The sequence below is a fragment of the Pan troglodytes genome, chromosome 9 (assembly GCF_028858775.2).
Source record: "Pan troglodytes isolate AG18354 chromosome 9, NHGRI_mPanTro3-v2.0_pri, whole genome shotgun sequence".
NCBI classification, from domain to species: domain Eukaryota; kingdom Metazoa; phylum Chordata; class Mammalia; order Primates; family Hominidae; genus Pan; species Pan troglodytes.
Window position 1 is genome coordinate 28,392,907 of NC_072407.2, and position 6,000 is coordinate 28,398,906.

A 6,000-nucleotide genomic window follows, 5' to 3' on the forward strand; every position below is an offset into this window, starting at 1 on the left:
TCCCTCCCCCCTCCCTCCTTCCCTCCCTCCTTCCTTCCTTCCTTCCTTCCTTCCTTCCTTCCTTCCTTCCTTCCTTCCTTCCTTCCTTCCTTCCTCCTGCCTCAGCTTCTCAAGTAGCTGGGATAACAGGAGTGTGCCACCACCCGCAGCTAACTTGTGTATTTTTAGTAGGGATTCACCATGTTGGCCAGGCTGGTCTTGAACTTCTGATCTCAAGTGATCTGCCTGCCTCAGCCTCGCAAATTGCTGAGAATTACAGGGAGGAGCCACCGTGCCTGGCCAGTATCTTAATTAATTGTGATTTTCATTCTCCCTCCCTGTCTTCCTCTATCCTGTCATTCTCACTGTCTCCCTCCTTTCTTTCTCTCTCTCTAACACTCTTACAATTTTACACTTTAATTTTAACACTCTTATAATTGCATAATATCAATATTGATGTTTATTTTAATGAAGAATTGCTATTTTAAAAGACAATATTTCAAATTTGCATGTCATTTTCTTGAGTGTCTTTTGTAACCAACATTGAGAAGCACACTTTTCATTGGTCTAGAGTTTATCTATGAAATATTCAAACCACCTGAGAGTTATACATTAAAACATGCATTGTTTTGCTCTTTTATATAATAAAATTGACTTAGCTGAACCACCTGAATTGTTTTCTCTTAAGAAAAAACTAGGAGATTTACTAATGTCTTTAATGTATTTATTAAGGATAGATTCCAAAACAACTCAGGATGTCCACTTTCATTTTAATAACAACTAAGATTCCTCAGGTTTCAATATCAAGAATATTTGTCATCCTCTTTATCTAACACTAAAGTTATTGGTAATAATTCCCTTTTGCTCTGGCATGAAAAAATACAAAAGCAAAAGCAAAAACAAAACAAAGCAACAACCCTGCATTTCTTTTGCTTTAGAAAAATACAAAAACAAAAAACACCTGCATTTCTTGCCTTCTTCAAGACTCATACAAGCTCTTATAGAAGAATTACACAATAGCATGTATATCACATATATATTTTAGGAGTTCATCCTTTTTTGCATTAATTTTTTAAAATTTCACTTTTACTGCTTTTGTATCAGATACAAACAAACAAATCATTTCATTATTTTTTAATTGAGGTGGAATTCCACAAATTGCTTTTCCTAAAGTCATGCAACTAAGTATGTGCTTCATCAACAGTTTTTAAAGGGTATACCTGGTCAGAGATAAAAATAAAAACAAGTCTCCATAAAAAGTTGGAATCTCCAACACAAATATCACCATGATATAAAAACAAAATTCTGATTTTTAGAAAGCAATGTTTCTGTTGCCAATAATGTAGGTCTGTATATTCTCTTCTTCAGATGACAGTAGAAGTTACAGAATGTTCAAAAGATAGTATGGCAATGTAAAATTAGTAACATACAGATTTCTCCAAATTGCGTGTCTGTTTTTCCTTTTTTTTTTTTTTTTTCATTTTTCACATTATTTCTTAGGAAACAAAACACTGAAGTCATCACAGAATGATTTGTTTTCAAGAAAATTGAAATAACATAAAATGGTAGTGTTTTGTAAAAGTTTATATTATGTGCAAAATACCTACTCTAAAATTTAGTAAAATGGAAAGCAGATGACAATGAACTGGTATGAATACAGGAATTTTGTTTGTAATATGGGGGTTAGTGGTTAAGTACAAGGTTAGCAGTGCCAAGGCAAAGGCATTTTCCTTCTAGATTTTACTTGCAAAGTGAAGCCACCTCTGTGGAATCCCTCACCTCAGAGCCAGTCACAGCACTAACCAAATTAGCTTCTGTATGAATTAGTGGATAATAGACATAAGAACGGTTGACACTGGATAGAACCAATAACCAAAATGAAAGATATTTGCTAAAGGTGATTTTCATCTAGAAATAGTTACTATTGAAATATCTTCTCACTATAATTAGGAATGTGCCTATGGTGGTCACTCATACGTCATAAAAACATAATCTGTGGAGGATTCATGCTTTCTTCCTCACCTCCCTTGCCCTTTTATTTTTGGTTGACAGTAGTAATTACACATGTTTATGGGATAGAGAGTGGTATTTCAATACGTGTATACAATGTATAATTATCAAATTAGCGTAATTGGTATAACCATCACCTCAAACATTTATCATTTCTTTGTGTTGTGAACACCCAAAATCCTGTCTTCTAGCTCTTTGAAAGTATAAAATAAATTATAGTTAACCATATTCATCCTACAGTTCTGCAAAACACCAGACTTCATTCTTCTTATCTAGTCCTTTTTTTTTTTTTTTTTTTTTTGTGAGACTGAGTCTAGCTGTCACCCAGGCTGGGGTGCAGTAGCGCGATCTCAGCTCACTGCAACCTCCTCCTCCCGGGTCCAAGCAATTCACGCACCTCAGCCTCCCAAGTAGCTGGGACCACAGGCATGCACCACCACAACCAGCTAATTTTTGTATTTTTTGGGGGGGAGACTTGGGGTTTCATCATATTGACAAGGCTGGTCTCAAACTCCAGACCTGAAGTGATCTACCTGCCTTGGCCTCCCAAAGTACTAGGATTACAGGCTTGAGCCACCATGCCCGATCCTAGTGAGAGACAGGAGTAGCATGATTGCCTAGGCCGACTAAGAATTCCTAAGCCTAGCTGGGGAAGGTGACCACACCCACCTTTAAACACTGGGCTTGTAACTCAGCTCACACCCGACCAATCAGGTAGTAAGGAGGGCTCACGAAAATACCAAATAGGCTAAAAGCAGGAGGTAAAAAATAGTCAAATCATCTATTACCTGAAAGCACAGGGGGAGGGACAGTGATTGGGATATAAACCCAGGAATTTGAGCCAGCAGTGGAAACCCCCTTTGGGTCCCCTCCCATTGCATGGTATGAGAGCTCTGTTTTCACTCTATTAAATCTTGCAACTGCACACTCTTCTGGTCTCTGTTTGTTCCCGCTCAACCTGAGCTATAGCTGGCTGTCCACCACTGCTGATTGCCGCCATTGCAGACCTGCTGCTGACTTCCACCCCTGTGGATTCGGCAGGGTGTCTGCTGCGCTCCTGATCCAGCGAGGCACCCATTGCCGCTCCTGATCAGGCTAGAGGCTCGCCATTGTTCCTGCGTGGCTAAGTGCCTGGGTTCATCCTAATTGAGCTGAACACTAGTCGCTGGGTTCCATGGTTCTCTTCCGTGACCCACTGCTTCTAATAGAGCGGTAACAATCACTGCACGGCCCAAGGTTCCATTCCTTGGAATATGTGAGGCCAAGAACCCCAGGTCAGAGAACAAAAGTCTTGCTGCCATCCTGGGAGAGGCCCGCCCCATCTTGGGAGCTCTAAGATCAAAGACGCACCTGTAACACTAGCCTATAAAAATAAATAAATAAATACAAAGAATAACAACTGCTGGTGAAGATATGGAAATGTGTGTAACTGTTGGTGGAAATGTCAATTAGTACTGTCGTTATGGAAGACAGTATGGAGGCTTTAGAAAAAGCTAAATGTAGAACTACCATACAAGCCAGCAACTCCACTAATAGGTATTTAACCAAAGGAAAGAAAATATGTATATCAAAAGGATACCTGCACCCCCATGTTTAGTGTGGCATTATTCACAATAGTGAAGATATGAAATCAACCTAAATATCCATCAGTCAATGAATGGATTAAAAAATATGGCATAAACACACACTGAAATTCTATTCATCCATAAAAAAGAATGATATCCTGCCATTCATGGCAACATGAAGAAGCCTAAGGACATTACGTTCAGCAAAATAAGTCAGGCACAGAGAGATAAATATTACATATTGTCACCCATATGTGGGAACTCAAAAAAAGTTTGGAGTTCATGGAAGTAGAGAGCAGAACTGTGGGTATTAGAGACTGGGAAGGGTAGCAGAGAGGGCAGGATAGAGAGATTAGTTAGCATATCTGTTTTTCTAATCAGTTTTCATCTGCCTATATTATACTTAAATCCTGAAAACAATTTATTTCATTTTGGCTCTATATATTTTTTATGTATTATTAATAGTAATTGTGGAATATCTGTTCTACTTACTTCAAATGACTGCTGCATCTGAGAAGACTGTGTATCAATTAGGAACCTTGGAAAAGTTATAAACATTTATCAAGCATCGTTTCTGTTCTCAGATCATTAAGCTTGATTAGCTTCCCCACCACGTCATAAAACAGCCATTATTGATTCCTGGCAATTTGTAAATTATCTTTCTAGTTCATGCCTGATCATCACCATGAAACTCAAACTTCTCAAAGCCAGATTCCTGACTGCAGATACTCAAGTTCTTTTGTTCTTCAGGCATCCATCAAATTATTTGCTCTCAAAATCCCCTTATGAAGTTCATTTTTTTCCTACACTTAGAAAGAGGAAGTAGCATTGCTACGTATTAAATTGGATGCGGGAATTTTTTTAATAATAGTTTTTGTGGAAAATTTCCTATTCTGATTCTTGACTCTGCACATTTTGGAACCAGCACCCTCCAGTAAAAGTAGGGACTATGGAGGGAGATTCAGATATCAGGGAGGAAGAATTTAACAAATTCCTAAGAGAATAGAACTATTAAATTCATTTGTATCTGTCCCATATTTATCATCACCTGTTCATTTGTTCATTCTTTATTTTTAAAATTTATTTGAGTAAAGTTAGACTCAATATAATGTACACATTTAAAGTATAGAATTCACCAAGTTTTGAAAGGTGAATACACTCAAGCAATCATCATCCTAATCAAGATACAACACATTCTCATCACTCTAAAATGTTCTGTCATAGCCCTTTGCTGCTTTTCCTCACCCACTAAATAAAAAAATGACTGCTCTTATTTCTATTAATATCTCCTGTTGTAGAACATCATGTGAAAATATCATACAATATATACTTTTTGAATTCATCTTCCTTGGTGCAGAACATTATTTTTATTAAACAAAATATTTTGAGATGCAAACATTTTGTTGCATTAAAATATCTTATTCTTTTATTTGCCATGCCATATTCCATTGTCTGAATGTACCCATATTAGTCAGAGTTCTCTAAAGGGACAGAACTAATAGGATAGATGTATATATGAAGGGGAGTTTATTAAAGAGCATTGACTCACATGATCACAAGGCGAAGTCCCAAAATGGGCCATCTGCAAGCTGAGGAGCAGGAAAGCCAGCTCGAGTTCCGAAACCTCAAAAGTAGGGATCCCCACAGTGCTGCCTTCAGTCTGTGGCCAAATACCCAAGCGTCCCCGGAAAACCACTGGTGTAGGTCCAAGAGTCCAAAAGCTTAAGATCTTGGAGTCTGATGTTTGAGGGCAGAAAGCATCCAGCACGGGAGAAAGATAAAGGCTGGAAGATTCAGCTAGTCCAGTCCTTCCACGTTCTTCTGCCTGCTTTATTCCAGCTGTGCTGGCAGCTGATTAGATGGTGCCCACTGAGATTGAGGGTGAGTTTGCCTCTCCCAGTCTACTGACTCAAATGTTAATCTCCTTCTGTAACACCCTCACAGACACACCCAGGAACAAAACTTTGCATCCTTTTATCCAATCAAGTTGACACTCAATATTAACCATCGTAGTACCTACACTTGTGTATTTATTCATTTGATGATGATAATGTAGTTTGTTTCTAATATTAGATTTTTACAAATTAAACTGCCATAAATATTTTTGTGAAAATATTTTGAGGCAAATATGTTTTTTTTTTGTCTTATGGTTTTTATGACCATAGACTTACTAAGTCATATGGTCAGTTTATGTTTAAATCCAAAAGAAACAAATTTTATCCACAGTATTCGTACGATTTTAACTCTGATAAACAATTTATTAGACATTCCTGTTGCTTCTTAATTGTGGTTTTATTCTGTATTTCCTTAATAACTAATTGTCTTATTATCCATTTTTATATATTCTTTTTAAAAATACCCGTTCAAGTTTTTAAAATTATTTTTAGTTTTTGATTGGTATGTTTATCTTCTTAGATTATTTGAGTTGTAACTTTCAAATGTATTC